The sequence below is a fragment of the Cupressus sempervirens genome, chromosome 5, assembly GCF_028749045.1.
Source record: "Cupressus sempervirens isolate cs-2001-9-10 chromosome 5, ASM2874904v1, whole genome shotgun sequence".
Taxonomy (NCBI): domain Eukaryota; kingdom Viridiplantae; phylum Streptophyta; class Pinopsida; order Cupressales; family Cupressaceae; genus Cupressus; species Cupressus sempervirens.
In genome coordinates this window covers 814,930,665-814,955,174 of record NC_143122.1, presented here as the reverse complement: position 1 = coordinate 814,955,174, position 24,510 = coordinate 814,930,665, and positions in this window count along the sequence as shown.

Genomic DNA, 24,510 nt, shown 5'->3' with positions numbered 1-24,510 from the left:
TGGCAGAAATACTTGTATAAAATGAATTAGGGTTAGGTATCTTTTATAAAGTGTGATGTGAAAATTTCTTCGTGTGCTGGTATTGAGCTATAAGGGATAATTGATTATAATCAGGTTGTAATAACTAGATCATAATAATATTAGACTTGTTGTTTGGTGGACATAGCCCAGAGATTGGGTGAATCACATTAAATCTTGGTGTCTTGTGTTCACTTCTATGTGATCTATTATTTTCTGATATTGGTTATTTGAATGTAATTTTTATTTCCATCCATGTTTACTCCTAATAGGAATGCCCCCAAGATAGGGTCAAGAAGGAAACACCCCTTGCAAGGTCTCGAGGCAGTGCCCTAGCTACTCTCCTTGTTGTATTACAAGATGGGGTCGAAGGGAAAAGCCCCTACAAAGGTTTTTCGGGCTAGTGACCTCGAAGAAAAAAAAATGACCCTACTATTGTAAAAGGAATCAGCTACTACTTTTCTATTGGATGACTTATTCTAGTACTAATTTTGTAAGTGGCAAAAGCTTGTATAAAATGGCTTAGGGTTAGGAATTTCATAATGTATGATGGGATTGTATCTTCTTGCATTGGTATTGAGCTATAAGGGATTAAAAATTGTAATCACTGGATAATAATAATATTGGACTTTTTGTTGGTGCACATAGCCTAGGGATCGGGTAAACCATGTTAAATCCTCGTGTCTTGTGTTCTCTTCTGTGTGATTTATTATTCTCTGATATTGGTTATATTTTTCATGTAATTGTTTTTTCTATCTATGGTTAATCTTAACAATAAAACCACAACATGAACTTACTAGTGATCATATGGATAGACATATTATCAATTAGTGGCAAAACACTTAAGTCATCATGGAAGTTAGTATAGCCTAAGCTACCAGACATAAGAGTGTTAACCGAGATCATGTATGAACCAAGCTAATAGTGTCAAACAAGCTGTAGTGTAAACCAAGTTAGTTTAGTATTCTAGTTTCAAAATGAGAATGAAGAAGGTAGAGAAGTGTGAACTGAGCCAAATGAGTTTTTTGAGTGATCAATGTGAACCAAGCATCAAAAATCAACTGACTGCTACAGTCAACTAAGTTGATAATGTTTCTTGAGTGTCTCCATATCACTCAAGTAAGCTATTGGACTTGAGTATTAGCATTGAGCTGACTTGGTAATATTTTTTAAAACTATTGAAATGTTATTATAGTCAGCCTAATGCAGAGTTACTATTTGGATTGATATATAAGGAATACACTTTTTTTCATCTAAAGGAGATATCATGGAGTTACATTTATCATCACAAGCGAATATGGATAATGGAAGAGTAGATTGATTAGGAGGATATCAAGAAGGACAAAGGAAAAGAAGGGACTAATCTATCGTAGTCATGTGATCTCTATATTATTCAAAGGATCTTCATCACCAAAAAAAGTTCCATAGCAAAGATAAATCTGTTGATTCATCTTAACAGGTGTATCAATCTCAAATCTTGTAACAAGGTGGACCTAATAGTCCTTGCAGAACCTCCTAACTAAGTGCATACTTTATTGTATTGTATATATCCTTACACAAGGTGGACCTAGTATTCCTACTTACTCTTAATCAAGTAGATCACCAACGCGATAAATTGTAAGCCTTAACAGGCCAACTTTATTATTGTAGTTGTAAGCATTGTGGGTGTCATTCCCACCCTAGTTTTACCTTCTCCTTGGAGGGTTTCTTGGTTAGAAAATATTATGTCAAAGTGTGATGGTGTTGTTACTTTTATTACTTTATGTTCCATGGATGAAATTAATTAGAAAATCTAATAAAGTGGGATTAAGAAAAGAATTGTAAAGTGGTTCCTGATTCACCCCCTCCCCCCCCCCTCCCCCACCTTAGTAACTCGGTCATCATTACATTTCCAAAAATTGGTATTAGAGAAAGGTTCTCTTATCAAAATTTTAACAACTTTAGATCAAAGGTAAGAAGCAATGGAAGTGTACAAGCTAGAAATGTCCATTGAGAATGAAAAGTTTGATCTACATGTTGGAATGGAACAAATCAAGAAACTAAAGAATCAACTCTCTCAATCCCTAAAAAGAAGGAAAGAGTTAGTAGTACAGATGAATAAAAATATATACAAAAAAAAAAAATTGAAGATATTTGTAGAGAAAGGAGTTTAGATGAAGCAAATGGAGCTATAGAAGACCTACTTGGAAGGAACCTCATTCTACAAGAAGAAGTCATAAAAATGAAATGAGAATAGGAGATTTATTCAGTTAGGATATCTAAAGTCATGGAACAAAAGAACAAAGATGAAAATGACAAAGAGATGGAAAATAAAGATAGAATATTAATCAATACTAAACTAGAAGAAAAGGATGATGAAATCCACCAACTGTCACTACATCCAAAAAAATGATAAATTAGCTTAATAGTACAAAACAAGAAGTCAACAATTTAAGGACAAAAAATGATAGAATCAAGAATGATCTTAGAGAAGAAAAAGAAACCAATGAAAGAATGATGAGATTAAAAAAAAGCATGAATTAGTTGGTTGAACTATCTCAGACGAGACACAAATGGAAAAAAGGATTGGGTTACACTGAATAAGGAGAATCATCATAGTAAGGAGCTCAAAAGAACAAAAGGCCTACATGTAATCATTGTAGAAAAATAGGAAACTCATCAAACAAATGTTGGAGTAATAAGAAGTCAAAATTCAATGGAAATTGCTACAGTTACAATAAACCTAGATGTAGAGCAAGTGAATGTAAAGACAAACCAAATTTTGAAGGAAAGTGCTTTACATGCAACAAGAAAGGTCATAAATCCTTAAAAGGAAAAATAAAGTAATTGAACATTGGACCAAGACCGAAAGCATTTGTTAATTGGGATTAGAACACATTGTATAGATGTTATCTATGTGGAGAATATATACATACTAGAGAAAATTGTATGAGGAATCACTTCAAAAAAAGGAATCCTACAAAAAGATGATATGTATGCAAAGAACTTGGTCATTTTGCAAGAAACTACATGAATAGAGCTACTATAAGTACTAATGAAGAAAATAAAGGGAAGATCAAGATTGATGATATCAAGACTCAAAGGAATTAGTAATGGGTAAGGAAATATCTAGAAAGCTCAAGTTAAAACTCTGAAATCATTGACACCCAAGTCAATGAGTTTGGTGATTCAATTGCCTCTAAGTAAATATTCAAGGAGAACACTAGAGTTGTGAACAAAGTAAGATCCTACATCAATTCTAGTCAAGCAAGCAATAAAGTCCAAATTAGCATATCAGATGCACTAGGACAAAAGGAAGAATCATTTTTTAACCGAGTCAAGTCTTAGTTACAACTGAGCTATCAGACATTATGGAGTTCTTCCTTAGGAATTACCGAGCAAGGTCAAGTTCTATGACTCAACCAAGTCATATGACTTAACCAAGCGAAGTTAGGTTGGTAGCTATTTCTAGCATAGCTTCATGATGTATTCAAGTGTGAAGACTTAACCAAGCTTATTTCACCTACCATAGTACAAAGTATTAATGATGCCCTAAAAGTTGAAACTTTGATGAAAGGAGAAATTGAAGGTTTATTCATTCATCACAAATTTAGAGATCAAATTATGTAGAGAATTCCTTAAGCCCTTGAGCGATCTTGAGTGAATTTGTTGACAAGCTAAGTTTATAGAAAATTTTACCATCTAGAGATCTTCATCAATCAAGCATGATGGAAGGTTCATCAAGAACAAAGGTAAAAACATGTTCTAAAATGTTGGTCAAGAATGCAAATTGCAAAGAACCTAATTTCAAATTGTACCCTGTAATTGCTAAAGAAAAGGATCTCAAGGGAGAACACTCGGCCATCCCTCTGAAGTTACCCCTAATTCATGATGAAAGGACATTTTACCACTATTCAATTCAAGAATTTAGTAATTTTAAGTTAGATCATGCATACAATGCATTGTGTGAGAATGGAGAATTGAAACCCAAACACAAGCATCTGGAAGTTAAGGGATTGACCCACAGCCTTCATATTGCAATGAACTTTCAAGTGAAGTGGATTAGGTTTGTATTGAACTAAGTCCATGAAATGAGTTTATGGCTCAAGAAACTAGTCTTAATCACCAAGAAGATGATCCATCGAATCAATGGTTACCCAATGTAAAAAAATTCCAAGACAACTAAGACCCTAGCACAAGGACAATTGTCTAATCTAACCCTAGTTGAATTGGATGGAAGAGGCATGAAGTTGAATAACATTACTGATATGTAAATCAAGTTTAGAATTTGTGTCATAGTTCACAAGATCTATAGTTCAAGTCAACCCAACAACATTCCTTGTGAAGTAGTTGACCTAGCATACATGGTGGTAAAGAATAACTTGTCATTAGATATTTCTGAGCTACAATGTATTGGGTTGAGAAATAACATGGAGAGCATCCAAGCGTCCAAGAACAATCCATGTAAGTTTGGCTCTCTTTAGATGTGTTTAATTTTCTATGTATAAAAATTCTTTCCATCCAAAAGAAATCTTGTATGGAAGGACACACCTATGCTATATTAGATCATTGATTTCATTGATGAAATAGGTGAGAATTTTGATGGCATCATGGATGCATATTTTGAGAACTTCAAGGAAAATATGCAAAATAGGTTTAAGATCCCTAAAAAATTGGTTGATGATTATGAGCAAGACATATGTTTCCTAGTTAACTATGACAAAGTTCATATTCAAGTACTCAAACCTAGAATTGAAGTTAACATTGATGAAACAAGAGACATCATTGAAGCCCTTATCAATGACACATTGGATCCTAAGGTTACTTACTTTAGAACCTACGAAGAAGCAACGACTAGAATCTCACTTGAGATTTAGATTCCTCAAATCTTGAAGAGAGGAATGAAAAGGATAGAAAACCTTGAGAATAAATTTTCCAAATATGATTCCCCTCTCATGCTTACTGAGGGAAAAGGTGATGATGTGGAAGAGGAAGAACAAGAGGAAGATGATCATGAAGAAGAAGAGGAAGAGAAACCTCCAAAGAAGGAAAAAACATCATCAAGAAAATCAGCAAGGTCTTATACTCATGGGATTACTGCCACCAAGCATAGGAAGCTATGAAAGAAATTGAGGCTTGATGGTGATGACGATGGTGATGATGATGATGAAGATGAAGATAACACTCCAGTCATCTCACTAGAGAAGCCCCCACCAAATTTTGAGAAAAAACTAAAATTAATAAGGGAAGAAAGTGGAATAGTAGGATTCAAATTCTTCAAATGTGATTGCTTAAATAAAGAGTAGCAAAAAAATAGATTAAAGAGGCATTAGTAGATGAAATGGCTAGATGGAAGTATGACCCCACTAAATGAAAAGGGCATGCTCCTGAGACCTTAGTACATGTTATTTAGCATCATTGGACTAATGTGGTCAAGACAGATGAAGACATCAGAGAAAAGACTCTAAGGAAGATAATGCCAAACCTCTCTAAGAAGGAATTAAAGGAGACAATGTCAAAATATGAAAATAGATAGACTCCTAGATTTAAATATTTTTCAAATTTTGTCCAATAAAATTGAGGATGTTGTACAGTCCACATCCAATATGTGGAAAAAAAAATTGATCTAAAATAAGAGGAAAATCTACAAAAGTTTAAGACTATTGAAGAGTCTGATCCTGAGAAAATTGTAGAAGTCGTCATGGCATCTCTTCCAACCACTCCATCAAGCTTCGAGTTAAACAAGGCAATACTTGAGATGCAATCTATTGAGTTGAACATAGTTCAATTGAGTGGTGAAGAAAAGAAATAAAATCCCTCATCCACCCTAGTAGTAACCAAGAACCAAGCTCTAACTTCTCCTAGGGAAAGCCTAACTGAGAAATAACCTATCAAGAATGAGGATACGATTGAAAAAGAAGACAAAGAAGATAAGATTCAACTGAGCATTAAAGAAAAGAGTGATGAAGGCAAAGGGAAAGAAATCATAACTTCATCAGCTACCAAGGTCAAAGGAAAGGAAAAGATTATTGATGTTATTAACCTTGATGAAGAGATTGTGTTTCCAAATTGGGACTAATTTAATCTTTGTTTTGAGCAAATGGACATATTGGGTGAACTTTGGAAGAAAAGAGCCAAGCAATAGATGTTGAGAGAAGAAAGGGATAGAAGCAAAGTCATTGAGAACATCAAAGAAATATTTTTAGATACATTGTCTATAGAGGTAAATGAAAAGGTCCCCATCATTGAAAAACTAGTTTAAATTGTACATAAGTTCAATGAAGATGCATATGGTTATGAAAAACTTCTTGAAAAGGAAGAAAAGTTTTTGAAAATATAGCACAGAAAAATTCTATTGACCAAGTACAGTTATCCACTCTTGTTGCTAGATGAGAGAACGTTGTAAATAATTTTATATCCTTATTTGTAAAATCGAGTGATACACAAAATTTTACCAAAGAAATCAAGGATAAATTGGCTAGGATTGATATGGAATTGAAGGTTAGTGCTAGTCAGTTGGCACTTAACCCAATTTCTAGTTCAATTCATTTTGAAAAAGCCAAATTTTTTACAAATCTTCAGGCAGAATTGTTAAGAGAAGATGTTAGAATAAGGGAAAATTTGATAGATATTTAGAGTATGATGATTCCCCATATGGATATTATGCAGAAAAGAATTGAACATGCAAAGACACTAGTCAAAGACACAAACCTTTCAGTAGCAGAGCACATGATGGAATTACCAACTGAGCTTCAAATAGATCTACACAACTTAAAGGTATTGCAAGATAACTAAGTTAAGACTATTTCTTTAATTTTGAAGGTACATCATGATTTCCTCTCTCATTTTGGTATAACCTTGTAAATTTTGGCATTTATGACAAAACCAAGGGGGAAACTATATATTTATATGCATATAAAGGGGATGTATGTATAGAATGGAGGAAATATGTGGAGCATAACAATTGTATAAGTGGAGGAAATGGCGAGTGGGAAGAGGAGCAGGAGAAGGAGTGGGATTTTGAATGTTGATCAGGAGGAAGAAGACAATGGTGAGGTAGATGAAGATGCAACAAAGTTGGTCTCCCAGGTTGTTGCTATGTCTAGCATCGAGAGGTTGGGTCTACAGGCCCTTTCTTGGCCTTCTTGGTGTTGCTTCATGACTGGGGCTTCCCTCTGGGCACCCCCTTTGACTATTGACAGCATAGATGGAAGCGTGGGAGGATGCAGAGCGGCAGTTTTCCCTGGCTTTGCCATTGGTGATGGTGGCATCGCCATTGTATTCATTGACCCAGATGGGGTTGTGGATGGTCTTGAGGATGGGGGCCACTGGATTTGTGTTTGGGGATCTCCTCTCTCCTCCTCTACGTCTCCTTATGCGAGGGGTTCTACTCTCCTAGATTATATTTGCTGGGGGGAGGTTACTTTCCCTATTATTTGGGTTGTCGAGGAGTTGGAGAGTGGGTTGGCTACCTCACATTAGGTTTCGGTGGTTGCTCTCTCTCTACTTGTGCCTAGGCTCCTTTTCATAGGGTCCTCTACCATTCTTGCAGAGATTTTGGCCTTGGATGTTGCGGGGGTGAAGGAGGCTGTTGGGGTTGTGTCTTTTAGGGCAAGGGTGCTTGTGGATCCTAGTCTTTCGGATTTTTCTGTTGGCTTGGGCTCCTTGTTGGTCCTAAAAATTGTGTTCCTCCTAGATTTCTTCCAGCCTTGCCCCTATTTAGGTGGGATCAAACCCTTTAGAGGTGGGCTCTATTCTTTAAGCATTATGGTGGGGGTGCTTTTCTTGCCACTTGGTTCCCTTACTCTAGCTTTCTTTAGAGATGAAAACTCCTATGGAGGTGGACACAAGTCTGATAGAGGAGGATTGTTGTTGTAGGAGGGATCTTAGTTGCTTTGGAAGGTTCCACTTTTCATATTGTCTTTTGGTGGCTGGTTGTCTCCAGGTGAGTTTTCTTCTATGGGGAAGTTATCTGGGTTATGCCCAAAGTGTCATGATCTAGCTACTCCATTTCTTATTATTTATCTTTTGCTGCAATTTTTTCTGCTAGAAGGAGATGTTCATTCTCAAATCCCTTCGGGGGGAGGCCTTTGTGAGGCTATCCCTTAGCTTCTATGGTGGTTCTTCCTGACCTTTGAATTTTTGTCCATGAATCTTAACTCCTCTTTCATAGTTCCTTTTGAGGTGGAAGTTCTTTTAGAGGTGGAAGATCAGCCTATAGAGGTGGCAAGAAGCTAGTTGGAAGAGGTGGGCTGGAGATTTGGAGGTTTGGGTGGCCACTGCTGGAGATTTTCTTTAAAGCCTGTGATCATTGATCATATTATTTCTTGTTGGGCTAGCTGTGAATAGGTGGTTAGGTGAGTGTTCCTCTCTCCTTCCTCTTCATTAAAGGTTGGGGGAGCCTTTCAAAACCCTTTTGGGCTTGTCCATATCTGGAGAGTCATGTGTATGCTAGTGATCTCTAACTTTCTCATCCATTGTCTAGTAAGTTGTATCAGTGTGAAAGGGGGGTTTCTTTCCTCCTAGCCCTGTGTGCTGCTCTAGCTTTATCTTCCTATCTTTGTGCAATAGTTTCAGTGGTTAGCTTGTTTGTTGGCCCTGGATGTTGCCCAGGTGAGCAAGTTGTTAGTGGTTATTTCTTTATGCTGATCTAGTAATAGTTTGGGGTCTTTGGCTCCTTTATTACCTCTATTTGCAATCTATTCTATGGATGTTCTTCTTCTCTTGGCTGCTGTTCTTTTCTTCTAGATTTGGGAATCTGTCCCTATCCTAGGAAGTGTCCCATCTTGTGGGTTTTGGATCCCCACCAAAATCCATCTATATGGGGTTTTAGGTCCTCTCAAAACCTGTTTTCCTAGTCAAAAACAACTGTATAATAGATTTTTTTAAAGAAGATAAACAAATAAAAAAAATTGAAAAATCATAAATAGAGTTTTTAGTTCAAACTGAGTTGTAGAGTTTTTAGTACAAACTGAGTTGCGGAATAAAGCACACATAAAGGGGGAGTTCAATTGAAAAAATTCAATTTAAGATTTTGTGCATGAGAAGTTTTTTTCTCACTAATGCCAAAGGGGGAGATTGTTGACCCTATGCCAAGACATATTTTCAGTTAGTGCCAACACACTAAAGTCATCATGGAAGTTGGTATAGCCCAAGCTACTAGACAAAAGAGTGCATCATGATTTCCTCTCTTATTTTGGCATAACCTTGTCAATTTTGGCATTTGTAACAAAACCAAGGGGAAAAGTATATAAATGCATATAAAGGGTAGATATGTATAGAATAGAGGAAATATGTAGAGCATAAGAATTGTATAAAAGATTTGTAAAAAGAAGATAAATGAAAAAAAATTGAAAAATCAAAAATAGAGTTTTCAATTCAAACCAAGTTGCAGAGTTCAATATAAACCAACTTGCGAAACAGAGAACATACAAAGGGAGAGTTTGACTAAAAGATTTTGATTGAAGATTTTTTGTGTGAAAAGTATTTTGGTCACTAATGCCAAAGGGGGAGATTGTTGAGCCTATGGAAAGACATATTGTCAATTAGGGCCAAAACACTTAAGTCATCATGGAAGTCAGTATAGTCTGAGCTACTAGACATATGAGTGTTAACCGAGCTCATGTATGAAATGATAAAATAGTGTCAACTAAGCTCTAGTGTAAACCAAGTTAGTTTAGCATTCTAGTTTTATAATGAGAACCAAGTAGGTAGAGCAGTGTGAACCAAGCCAAGTGAGTTTATTGAGTGATCAATGTGAACCAAACATCCATAGTCAACCGAGTGCCAGAGTCAGCTGAGTTAATAGTGTTATCTGAGTCTCTCCATGTAAACCAAGTAACCTATTGGACCTAAGTATTAGCATTCAACTGAATTGGTAATTTTTTTTGAAACTATTGAAATGCTATTATAGCCGACCTAATGTAGAGTTACTATTTGGATCGATATATAAGGAAGAAACTTTTTTTCATCCAAACAATATATCATGGAGTTACATTTATTGTCATAAGAGAATATGGATAATGGAAGAGAAGAATGATTACGAGGCTATCAAGAAGTAAAAAGGAAAAGCAGAGGCTCATCTATTATAGTCAAGTGATTACTATATTATTCAAAGGATCTTCATCAACAAACAAAGTTGCATAGTAGAGATCAACCTATCAATTCATCCAGATAGGTTTATCAATCTCAAATCCTCTAACAAGGTGAGCATAACAGTCCTTGAAAAATCTCCTAACCAAGTGCATACTTTATTGTATTGTATAAATCCTTTGACAAGGTGGACCTAGAAATCCTACTTACTCTTAATTGAGTAGATCATTAGAAGTGATCAATTGTAAGCCTTAACAAACCAACTTTATTACTACAATAGTGAAGCATTGAGGGTATTATCCCCACCCTAGATTTACCTTCTCCTTGGAGGGTTTTTGGGTTAGTAAATATTGTGTCAAAGTGTTATGGTGTTGTTACTTTAATTACTTTGTGTTCCATGCATGAAAAAAGATTAGATAATCTAATAAAGTGGGATTAAGAGAAGAAGTTTTAAAGTGGTTCCTAATTCACACCACCCCCCTCTCAGTCACTCAATCATCATTACGTTTCCAACACTTACATAGAAAAACTAGTATTCACCATAGAGAGATACGTGGAAGCATCACAATGGTTGGGATTGAAAACAATTGTGACCAACAATATTACAAAACCACATCATAAGTCAATCTCTCCCAAGCTTATGGTAACATACCTAACTAGTCAAATACTAGGTTTTTCCTGAACCCCATCATAAGATAAAATATAACCATCTCATCATGCAAGTATTAAAAATGTAATCATTCAACTATAATAGTTTTTCCCTAGTAATCTCTAAGGTTTGATTTGAGAAAAAAGTGGGGTTTATTATTTGCTAAGCAACATAGTTGGTAAAGTTCCAATTTAGTTTTAGAAAAATTCAATCTCAATGTCTATAGATCCATATATAAACATTCTAATTTTTCTCAATGCTTAATTAAAACCACAATATCTTTTTTTTATTAAAAAAATAATATTTAGTTAGTGTAATTTAAAAGCACTTTATGTATCAAAACACTTTGTGCATGTAGACAGATTTCTATAGGGTCCTCAAAGCCATATAGGGGCCTAGAGCTTACCTTGAGAAATGGCAATGAAATGCAAAGGTTATAGCCCATAAGACCTTTTGAGTAATTTGAAAAATCATCAGGGTGAAATGAAAACCCATTTCCATTTAGCCCAAGATAACATGTCCCCAATGAAATTTGGTTTATGTTTATTTCTACCCCATACCCCTATCCTTGCTTCCTCCATTATAATTATGAACCACTTGGTTATGTTCGTTCCAAACTAATTGGTAGTCTCTATCTACATTTTACTCAACTAGAAAGAATCAAACCCATCTAGATAGGAGGCTAATGCAGGGCCCCTTGCTCCTCCTTTGTTCTAAAGAATTGATCTCACCCTTGCATCGCCTTGACCCCTGCATGCATTCTAGTTGGCTGAATGTCCTTTCCCCTATAGCCCTCTTCCATAGAATTATAATGGAAAGAGAAATCAGGCTTTATTCTATGCTTGGGAGATCTAGAATCCATATAGATAGTGGGGGCACATATATAATAATTTATTTATATACATATATTATATATATTTATATAATAATAATAAATCATAACATAAAATGTATATATACACTCTCTCTTTTAAACCTAACCTAACACTAATTTCCCTCAATTAGGGGGTGGGCTACATTAGCAGTCGTGCTGCCATTACAACATTCACTGATTTGGCACTTTGCATTTGCCACCTTGGCAATGTCTACTGCTTTGCTAGCACTCATTGCCATTCTAGCCAGGGGGTGGGGCATTTCAACCACTCCTCCAATCAAATTTTTAAAATTGTTTTTTAATATATTTTTTTTATGATACTATAAAAACTCCCATTTTTAATATATATATATATATATATATATATATATATATATCTTTACAAAGTTGCAGGTATAGTCTAGTAGGGAAAATATTTCAAGGACCTTTTTTTTAATAAAACACAAGTAATATTGGGTTATAATCAATATGTAAATTCTAACTAACCCAAGTTGGTTTTCTATAATTTTATAAATTTCTAGGTGGTTGCTTGATAATAACAAAATCAAATTTTCAATGAGGGTTTTCAGATTTGTTTTCACATTTTATAGAATTTAAATGGTCTAAATAAATTCATAGATCTAGCACAAACAATCTTTCTTTTCTAGGCATGAAGAAGATAGAGAATTCTTTAATGGATTTCCAAAGAGATTGTATAGATTCCTACCTCAATTTCATGCTAACAAATTTGATGCAGCATTGCGCCCACCAATTCCTTGTCTCCAAAAGCCCACAAGAAGATTCTCTTGCCAAAGCTCTAATTGCTTTCCCAAACCTATGTGTGGAGAAATGAGCTCCAATTCCCAATTAAAAACCCCCAGCCCTAGTTAGGGTTTATGTGTTTCCTAATTGAGCTCTCCCTTTTTCTTTTCCTTTTCATTACTTATTTCATACACACTTGGTGCCCACTTAAATAATAATATATTTAATAATTCTCTTTTGCTTAATTTAATCAAATGACTAAATAATAATATATTTATTATTTAAAAATATGTAATAGTATTCAAAGCTCCCCATTTAACTATATCTCTAATTTTATCACTGTTGCAAATTAATTACACCAATAATTATTTATTTATTTTTTATTATTATTTTCTTTTAAGAATTTTAATTGTCTAATTCTATAATTAGACCCTTTAAATTTTACTCCTATTTTTAATTAATCAAATATAAAATAATGATATATTCCTCTCTAAAGTTTTTCCAGTAATTAACCACTTAATTAACTCTCCTGACTCATCAATGACACAAAATCACAAGGTAGACCACAAGTTTCTAAAGAATCATGACAATCAAACAACGTCAAAATTCAAACTCAAGGGTTATGTCATCGGATTAAGTTATCTTGACAAATTTGAAAGGGTAGAGAATTAGATACTTGTCATTTACCACAGAACAAATTGGCTCAAGGTTGGGATTTGGACTTGACAACTATCTCCCCTCTTTACCATTGCGATATTGTGATAGGGCATGCTCATGCTATCAATTTAGGGAAGTCAATGCCTAGTACCTGTAACTTGCATAAAATCTAAGCATGTACATATATATATATATATATATATATATATATATATATATATATATATATATATATATATATATATATATATATATATATATATATATATATATATATATATATATATATATATATATATATATATATATATATATATATATATATATATATATATATAGGCAATGGTAGGGAGTGGTACATCATGTAGATCCTAAATAGAAAGTGACTATGACTCCCTCCCCTACCACATCAGTCACGTCAGTAGAAAAGTAAAAAAATACATGCAAGTATGGGGTAAGTATCCATAGCCATAAAAACATCATCATGAATCTAAATATAAACATCAGATCGAATCATCTAGCATCATCACATGAATATCCATGAATCACAATTACACCAAAAATATCTAGAGTACAAAGCTTCTCATCAAATATATAAGAAAATCATGAAATAGTATCAACTAACCCAATAACTGAGTACTCCTATCTCAAATAATCATAACTTGAAATTTTGGTCTAAAAGCATTTGGCAATATAACTGAAAGAAAAATAGAGCAGGCACTACATCCTCCCCACCTAAAATTAGGCTTACACTTGGAAGCCTATAAAGAAGTAAGGATATGAATATCGTAATCTTGTTGGATTCTCCCAAGTGGTTGATGACTCATCAGTAGAGTCTCATTGGACCCTTACCTACTCTATGGCCTAACCCCTGAGGGTCAACTCTCACCATTGTAGAATGTGCATGGGCTCCAAAGCCTATTTCCCATCCTCTACCTATAACACATTCCAATCAAGAACGTGTATCACATCAGGAATATATTGTCTAAGTATAGAAACATGGAAAACATCATGAGTACTAGCCAAGCTGGGCTGAAAGTCAAGATGGTAGGCTACTAGACCTATCCTCTCTAGAATCTCAAATGGACCCACAAATCAAAGTGCTAGCTTCAAACACTTTTCGTAATGTATTGGAGTCTTTTGTGGGTGCACTCTCAAGAAAACCTCATCCCCCACTAGAAACTTCTTATATGTCCTATAAGCATCTGTGTACTTCTTCTATCTATCTTGTATTGTAAACATGTGCTCATAGATACACATTACCTATTTCTCCATATCTCAAAGCATCTCAAACCCAACAAGATGTAATCCTCCAGACTATCCCAACTCAAAGGGTTGTGACAGGGAAGACCATATAATGTCTAGAAAGGTGTCATCCTAATCAAACTTTGATACCAATTATTATATGAAAACTCAATTAGGTATAGGTAATCCTCCCAAAGAGTCTTCCGGTCCATGACATACATCCTCAACATATCCTCTAGAACTTGATTCACCTTCTCTGTCTAATCATCTGTCTCTAAGTGATATGCTAAGATGAAGTTTAATTGTGCTCCAAGATTGTGCTATAATGAGGTCCTAAATATAGATGTGAATACATGATCCCTATCCAAAATGATCTTTCAAGGGATTCCATGCAATCTCACAATGTTGTGAATTGAGACCTTAGCTATAGAATTTTTTGTGTAGGATGATCTCATTAGTGAAAAGTGTGCCACCTTACTTAACTAGTCAATGCTAACCATGATAGCATCATGTCACTGGGGGGTCATAGGTAATCCCATGATGAAGTTCATCAAAATAATATCCCACTTCTATGACAAAATGAGATTAGGTTAAAGAAGTACTACAGAGTGCTAATGCTCTACCTTAACTCTCTAGCACTCGAGACATCTAGCCACAAAATCCATGATATCTTTCTTCATCCATGACCAATACTAAAATCATCATAGATCTATGTGCATCTTCTTGATGCATTATGTACCTTATATAGGATTAGTGTACGAAGATAATCTAGTGGTGGTACATAAATCCTCCTAGACTAACGTAAAAGACCATTGGAGTCTAGCACATAACCTAAGAACCTTCCCTCCAAAGGCCTACTTGAAACAATCTCTACACTCAATTCCTTGTAACATGCATAAGAAGAAAGTGCCTAAACTAAATGGCTCCTCAAATTGACATTAAGATTCACCACTGATATCTCACATCTCCTATGACTCAAAGCATTTTCTACCACATTCTCTTTTCCCTGGATATACTTCACCTCAAAATTATACTCACACAAAAACTCCATCCAACACCTCTATCTAGCATTTAGGATGGGTTGAGTGAAGGAATACTGCATACTATGATGATCTCTATGAAGTTTAAATCGATGCCCCAACAAGAAGTGTCTGCATCACACCAAAGCATGAACTATGATAGCTAGCTTGAGGTCATGCATGGGATAGTTCAGTTCATGATCCGTGAGCATGTGAGTTTCATAAGAAATCTCTCATCCTTCTTACATAAGAACCACTCAAATACCTTATAGGGAAGCATCGGTGCTCACCATGAAATCACTTGTTGGGTCAGGTATTGCTAGAATAGGTGCACTAGTAAGAAGCTCCTTGAGCTTCTAGAAAGCCTCTTCACACTTCTCTGTCCAAACAAACATATTCCCCTTCCTCTAGAGGGAAGTGATAGGATAGGAAACTCAGGAGAAATTATGAATGAACCTATGGTAGTACCCAGCTAAACCCATAAAACTATGAATCTTAGAGACATTAGTGGATGCAGGTTAATCTTCTATAGCTTGGATATTTGTGGGATCCACTAAAATGTCCTCTCTTGAAATAACATGACCCAAATACTGAGCCTCAAACTAAAAGAATACACACTTCACCAAATTGGCATACAACTAGTTGTCTCAAAGACACTTCAAAATTAACTGAATATGCTCCTCGTGTTCCTCCTAGAATCTAGAATAAATCAATCTGTCATCCAAGAACATAAGTACAAATCGGTTGAGGTAAGAATGAAATAATCCATTCATCAAGCTCATGAAGACTAATGGAGTATTTTTCAAACCAAATCGAACCACTGTAAACTCATAGTGACCATACTGAGTGTAGAAAGTTATTTGATGGATGTCAGCATCATGGATGTGTAATTGATGGTACCCTGACTTAAGATCAATCTTTGAGAACACCTTGGCTCCCTTAATTTGGTCAAAAAAATCATCAATCCTTGGCAAGGGATATCTTTTCTTGGTCATTATCTTGTTCAATTGTCTATAGTCAATGTACACATGTAATGATCCATCATTCTTCTTCACAATGAGTATACGTGCTCCCCGTGGAGAAACACTTGGCCTTCCTCTAACTGTGACAACAACTCATCCAACTCTTGAGTAGTCATCCAATATGGGGTCTTAGAGATAGGCTCTACTCCTGGAGTAAGGTCAATGCAAAAATTAATGTCCCTCTTGGGTGGCATCCCTGGGATCTCACTAGGAAAGACATCAATAAACTCTTGAAGAATGGGATGATCTAGTGTCTTGTCCTTTGAATCCTCATCCTCCTCCAGTGCATTCATTGTAATAGAAAACACCTGACAACCCTTTTGGATGCTCCACCTAAGTTGCATCATAGAGATCATGCAAATGGATATGGGTCTTTGAATGCCTACAATATTTGTGTCTTTACCCCCATCATCCTTACACTTAATGATCTTCCTTCTATAGTCAATGTTGGCTCCATGAATTCCTAACCAATCCATACCCAACACAAAGTCATACAATCCAAGAGGAATAACTTGGAGGTCTACTATAGTAGTGAATAGTCCTAGGTCCAACTCACATTGATGTACTAGGGAGTCTGTGGCTACTCTGGCTCTTGGAGCTAGTTCCAATTACTAACCTATAACTTTATTAATAGCATCAAGCTTGCACTTGGCTACTATAGATGGTGATATGAAATATTTTGTAGCACTAGTCAAATAAAATAGAAAGAGGTGTATCTCTAATAGCTCTGGTGGTCTCAACAATAGTGCCCCAGTGATCTACCTAACAATGGTTTACCACTACAAAGATTCTATGAGATATCCTTGCATCACCCACTATAGGTCCTAAAGCTACAAGTCTTTGTCCAAAATACTATGAAGCATATTGTAGACACTTGGTTGTAATATGCCCAAACTAACCACAAGAGAAACATCATGTACCTATTCATATACCCCTGCTAGCTGGAGGTGCATTAGATTCCTAGTGGCTTCCCTTACTAGAAAAAGAGTGAGTGCTTTATGTCGGTTGACTATACTAATTGTGCCTATTGCATTGATTGTTAAAAAATTTCCTATATTTAGAACCACTCCGAGATGGCTAAAAATATTCCTTTGACTAATTCTGTTGTTGCTACCCCTGATTTCCCTTAGAGAAGGGAGACTTCATGTTGTTTTTCCCTCGTGGTTTTGTTTGCCCCTAAATCCTAAAGATGCATTCTTGCTAGTAGGAGCCCCCACAAAAGCCACCATGTCCCAAGGTAACATTTTTCTAAACAAAAATAATCTGATGAACCACATCCTTAAGGGTCTTAGGCTAGAGTACCTTCACACCCCCAATGATACAATTGTTTAGTCCCCAAATGAAGTGTTGTACCATCAGTGGTTAACTACCAATGATTCTTGCATACGAAGTGATCTCATAAAAATTTCTCTTGTAATCCACCATAGTCATGGTATACTGCCTCAGATTATGAAACTCGTTTTCCCTTTGCTAATGCCACTATTTTGGTAGGAAGCAATCATGGAAGTTTTCTAGGAACAACTCTCAGGTAACAATACTCATGTTCACACCGAGCTTCTTCTCCTCAAAATTTCACCATGTGGCCGCAAAGACATCCAAGTGTGTGATGGTAAACATAGCTTTGGCATTGGATTCAAAGTCTTGCATGGAAAAACATCTGTCCAAGGCAATCAACTACTACTCTACATCACAACCTGTACCTTCCCTAGTTGAAGGTTTGATCTTAGCGCAGTGTATTAACTTCATCTATGTGGCCTTGGCCAACCTCTTTCTATCACCATGAGGGTCACCCAATGGACTCCTAGCTCTCCATCTCTCCTCCTTCCTAGACTGATTTGATTCCTCCTTATCATTTCCCTTTGGAGGGGGTAGGTGCTCTAGGATAATCTTCATCATTTGCCTCATATTAACCTCATCTAAATCAGCATTCTGCTCAACACTATTCTCTTCCTAGTTCTCCTCTTGGAAAAGATTCTCATGACCAATCACATGAGGGCTATTGTGTTGGCCCCTTCCTCGACCTCTACCTCATCCTGAGCTATGACCTCCAACACCTAATCTAGTACTAGTCACTATCCTACTACAAACATCAAGTAAAAAAATGGCATACTAAAATGAAGCAAAAGTATATCATCATACCATGTAATCACATAAACATTCATTTAGAAGACCTAGGTTATAAATTCTCCTAGTTCATCATTTATCTATGTTGGATTTTGGTGAGTTTTTTCATTCAAGTTGTTTCCAAATTGTGTTTTCAAGTTTTGGTTGTAAGTTGTCTACTTGTCATCTATTGGATGCACAATATGCCTAGAGTTCCCTGTGTAGAAACTCAGGCTCTGATACCAGATGTAGTGCCCCGCTAGAGAACCCAAGAGGAACTAACCTAAAAGTTACTAAGTTTGCTCAAAAAATTTTAAATTTTTATTTAAAATAAAAACATGTAAGAGAACAATGCAGAAGAAAATGACATCATATACACATCTCATTAAATATAAGGAAAGCATTAATAGTTACATTCCTCAAGAGTTCTATACTATTGAACCACATATAAAAGTTAACTAAGTTTATGTTTAATTAAGAACCATAACCATGCCATAATATAAATCACATAAATAAAGATCTTAAATGAACATACAAGTACATAGGGTGCATACTTATCCACAACACATGTCATAGGGTATGAAATGCTAAAAGATTATACATCATGATAGAACATCATCTTGTAGGTACTCAATATTTGAAGAACAATATAACATGGTGGTCATTCAACATAGCCATTGGGTAGGAGTTGAACAGCTACACCAATGATAAGTCTAGCAACGGTGTCCAGTTGTCAGACCTCAATGGTAAAGAATCACTACCTCCCAACCTTGTGGATCTCAAGATCTTGAAGATAGACTAACTCAAAGGCACTAAGTACACATGGTGACATCTAACCTTAGAGGAAACCAGACATGTAGGAAATCTAATGTCTATATGGAAAAGTGTCATCACATGAGTCAACTCTAAGGTTACCGTGGTACTCTCTCGGGACCTCGGCTCCCTAGTGATTCTACGTGACATTGATATCCTCTTATATTGATGAGGCATACCAATGAGGCAAGGTCACAACCATGCACCCTTTCTACTTCCATCTGTAAGGAAACTTGGAAACAAAGAATATAACCGTTTCTACATAACCCATAATAGATCTGAAATAAACACAGAATTAAAATCCATATGCAAGAGAATGGACAACATACCCACAAAATGTGACACAAGATATACCCTAGGAAACCCTAATTGAGGGAAAAACCCAGCCTCAAAAAGCATCCATCACCATGTATTATTCAACAAAAAATACCATTGCCATACAACTGTGGAAGCCTTCATTGCCATAGCCACAACCAAGAAAACTATGTGAACAAGCATGAATCCACACATCCCATGCCATGCTTCCAACCTTCACAAATGCTACCTTGGTTAACCTGTCAAGCCTTGTCTCACTCGACTCTTGCCTTTCTCTTCTCCTTGTCACTCTACAACAACTACCCTTGTGGCTACTTATATAGTAGCAAGTCTCACAAAACCACTAAGTGGTATTACATAAACCATGTGCTACCTAACCCACTGACCCCACATTTAATATTGGGCCTTTAATTCTTTTTCCCAATATTAAATAATTACATGAAATATTTTCGCAATGTTGCAATACAACTCATCAAGAATATTCCATGGGAATCTTTACATGTTGCACGTCCATCTAGGCACAACATTACATAAAAAAATAAAATATAACAATATTATGCAATGTGTGCAACACCCATTATCTCAACAATCTCCCACTTGTTGTATACATTGCATAGGGTCAATCCATAGCCACATAAATGAACAAGGAAACAATCCCTCCTAGCACATCCACCATCATGGATAAAAAAAATACAGGTCAATTGCTCCATCCTGGTAGCCACAACAAAATCAAAGTATCTAGCATCTCAAACATGAATGATCTCACCTCCTATTATGCCACTACCACTGGACATACATAGAATCCATCCAAAGAGAAAGCCACCCAACCTGTCGCATTAGAAGATCATAAAATCCTATACCAACTAATATTCCAAGCAAAAATAACCTAATCCAAAGGTAATCACATGTATTTGTAGTTGTCAAAATATCCATAGCTGAAATAGCACCCACAGCAAGTGCCAAACCCAACCAACTATCCATACCTCAAAGGTATAACAAGTGAATCTCATATCACCAACATATCTAATCTGCAACCTGCAATCACAAGCCTCAAGAGCAATACCTACCACATATATACCAAGAAGCTCCCACTACAAAAGATAATGTCAAATCTATAACCAATCCACTCACAACATCTCAAAGAAGTGAATCCATGTAGTATCAAGGACATCCACAATACATAATCCAATAACCTGCAAGAAAAAAAAAACTCTCATAACAAGTCTCCAATGGTCTCCCAAATTCTCCACAACCAACAGAGGAAAGAGAAAGAAATAACCATGTCATCTCTCACATGACATACATCAGCACAAACTAGTGATCACAATCTCCAACCAATCTCAAATCCAATGTAGGCAAAACTGAACATCCAAAAAGATAACCAAGACCAGAGAAACCATGCAAATCATAACCTGTATCATGTCCTTCTACACACACCTCTAGATATAAACTGTGCAAGTATGATCTCCTCCATAAAACCCCAACAAGAAGCCTCAACAACACCCAAACCATACCATATAACTCATCATAGATGTAAGCCTCTCACAAGAAGATCAAACTCAATAAAACCATTCCTAATCCAAGGAATATGCCCAATATAAAACCATCTCCCAAACTCAAACAGCATAACAACATATGCACATGGAGATAACCTATGCTTAACCATCTCTCAAATGAACCCTCTAGAACTAACTCATGTACCATAGCTCAAGATCCATATCCATGAAAGACAAGCATAAATATAATGCACCTAAGAAAAAACAATGGCCTATACCTCTCAAGTAGTAAACCGCTGAGTAGACCAAGAGTGGGGAATGAGAATTCTCATCAAGATACCCAAGCCTCGAACCAAGACTCATCTAAGAACAATCTCCTCTCAAGTCCATATCAGGTGACTACCCCTCAAACTTCCTACTGAAACCATCAACCATCTCAACAAATACTTCTCTAATCCAAGAGAAATTAGCGTCACCACCATCTCTAAGTATCCATGAGCACCTGTAACCAATCAATCCATGCCAACTCCAAATGCAACATAGCAATATCATGAAGTATCTAGCTTATGATCAGTGTACTCAATACCAAGAAACTAAATCAACATCAATGTCAAAGTTCCAACCATGGCCTCAGGAACATAAACATGACAACATGATCTAACCATCTCAACTAAAGAGATAACATGCTCCACATGAACATACTATAACATGCCACAACTCTAAATGCATATCAAGAGTATACCATAACATAATAATGAAACCATCCTCATAGCAAGGATAACATGCCAAATAAAAGCATAAACCACACCTTTGCCAAGAACCATGTGAGTCCTCAAGATGCAACCATCTCCACACACCATGAAGAAAACCATCTCCACATACCATGAAGAACCATCTCCACATACCATGAAGATAACAAGTGCACCATGCAAATGTCAAAGACGCTTCTACAGCAACAAGATCTAAGAGAAACCTCCAACATCTACAAACACTCAATAAATATATCAATGCCAACAACTCCCACTCAACTATGGTACCAAGTCACCCATGGCATCATAAAATCCATCTCCTACTTGAAGATCCAAACCAAACTAGGAACTAATCCTACACTGTCACCCCATCATTGTCATAAGCTCCCACTAAATCATGTATCCAAGCTATCCATGACATCATGATGAAAAATCCATCCTCTAACCATGAGAATCAACCAAGGCATCAAACCATCAAAGAAATCAAAGTGTACATCATGAGCTCCTTAAAAGAAACCAAATAACCATGATCCTCAACCAAGAAGATATACCACCATAACTGAATCAAAAATTTGAGCTAATGAACATCAAGGATGTACCTGTATATCCAATTATGTCATGCCAAAATCCATGGCACCATGATCACATCCATGAACCGAGCATCTATCTCTCAATCTATCCAACCTATCAGCATAGTCAACCATAATCCTCCACCATGACTATACTTGGTAACAACATCTCATCCCTTCCACATAAAGATAAAATTAGAAAATCATGTGACTTAAGGCATAGAAAACCCAAATCCAAGCCACCAATCTGAATATGCATCAATAATGAAAGATCAATGGGCAAAGACAACCCATAACCAAGCTATAAATGTAACTTGTAAGCATAGACCACTTACAACACTGCACAACTTGTAGATCCAACAAGTCATCATACATATCCAAACCAAACACTGATAACCATATCATCATGAGATCAATCTGAAATATGAACTAAGTATACAATGACATAAAATCTTAAATCTCCAATGCCATAAACTCACAATGTTACCATAGTCAAAATATACCTATAAATTGTTCAGATCAATATATCAACAAATAAATCATGCCAAACCTACACCAAATCTGAACCAATGTGTAGAGCTCTCCAAGAGCTTTTTTTTGACTACTCGAACTCCAAAATTTGACTTCGTATGCCCAAGTTATGCCCTAATCTGTGCTCAAAATAAACATCATCTAACTTTAGGGCTCTTAAAACTTGACAAAATTTTTAAATCATAGAACCAAACCTATGCCAAGTTGTAGTACTCTGAAATCCGATATTCTAATAGAAAGTTATGGCCGTTTTACTAAGTTAGTCTTTTTACCATTTTCATTGCGATTTTTCATTTTTTTTTTTTCTTCTATGACGAAAATTCCGACGGGATTAAATTTGACAGCCATCATGGGCTGAAACCAAAAAACTCTTTCATTTCTTCTGAACATGGCCAAACTAAGGCATATTATATATCAAAATTTGTGGAAATGTTGACCCAGATCTAATGGTGAGGTCTTTTTTTACCCAGAAGGTCATTTATACAAGCTACCCCCCAAAACCCTCATTTAATGAAACATCCAAAAAAAAATTGTGTCCAACAATTTCACATGCCCAAATCTTTTAACATCCCATCATAACAACAAACCCAAAACCCTCATATTTGCAATAAATCATTCATACATCTTGCCCTTTCTATTATCCTCTCATGCATTCCCATGGATTCAATCTAGGGTTACAATAATAAAACCATAGCTCTGATACCACTTGTAAGAAAAATTGGCAAGAAAGAATATAATTGTTTCCACATAACCCATAATAGATCTGAAATAAATGCGAAATTAAAATCCACATGCAAGAGAATAGACAACATACCCACAAAATGTGACACAAGATATACCCTGGGAAACCCTCATTGAGGAAAAAACCCAGCCTCTAAAAGCATCCATCACCATGTATTATTCAGCAAAAAATACCATTTCCATACAACCATGGAAGCCTTCATGGCCATAGCCACAACCGAGAAAACTATGTGAACAAGCATGAATCCACACATCCCATGCCATGCTTCCAACCTTCACAAATGCTCCCTTGGCTAACCTCTCAAGTCTTGTCCCGCTCAACTCTTGCCTTTCTCTTCTCCTTGTCACTCTACAACAACTACCCTTGTGGTTGGTTATATAGTAGCAAGTCTCACAAAACCACTAAGTGGTATTAAATAAACCATGTGCTAAAACCATGTGTTACCTAACCCACTGACCCACATTTAATATTGGGTATTTAATTCTTTTCTCCAATATTAAATAATTACATGAAATATTTTCACAATGTTACAATACAACTCATTAAGAATATTTCATGGGAATCTTTACATGTTGCACGTCCATCTAGGCACAACATTACATAACAAAATAACATATAACAATATTATGCAATTTGTGCAACACCCATTATCTCAACACCATCCTAGTCTATACTAGCACTCAAGGCATGTGCGAGGTATCAAACTAACATCTTGTTAACTCATTTTAAACCCTATTAATGATTATGTTATCACTTATTTACAATACTCATAAAGAGTTACCCAGGCAGCCAATTTAGGGCATCAACCCCCTTTGCAAGCCACTTCCCAATAAACACATAGATAATTGTACCTTAAGCTCATAAAAGATTATCAAATATAATCACAATAACCTCAT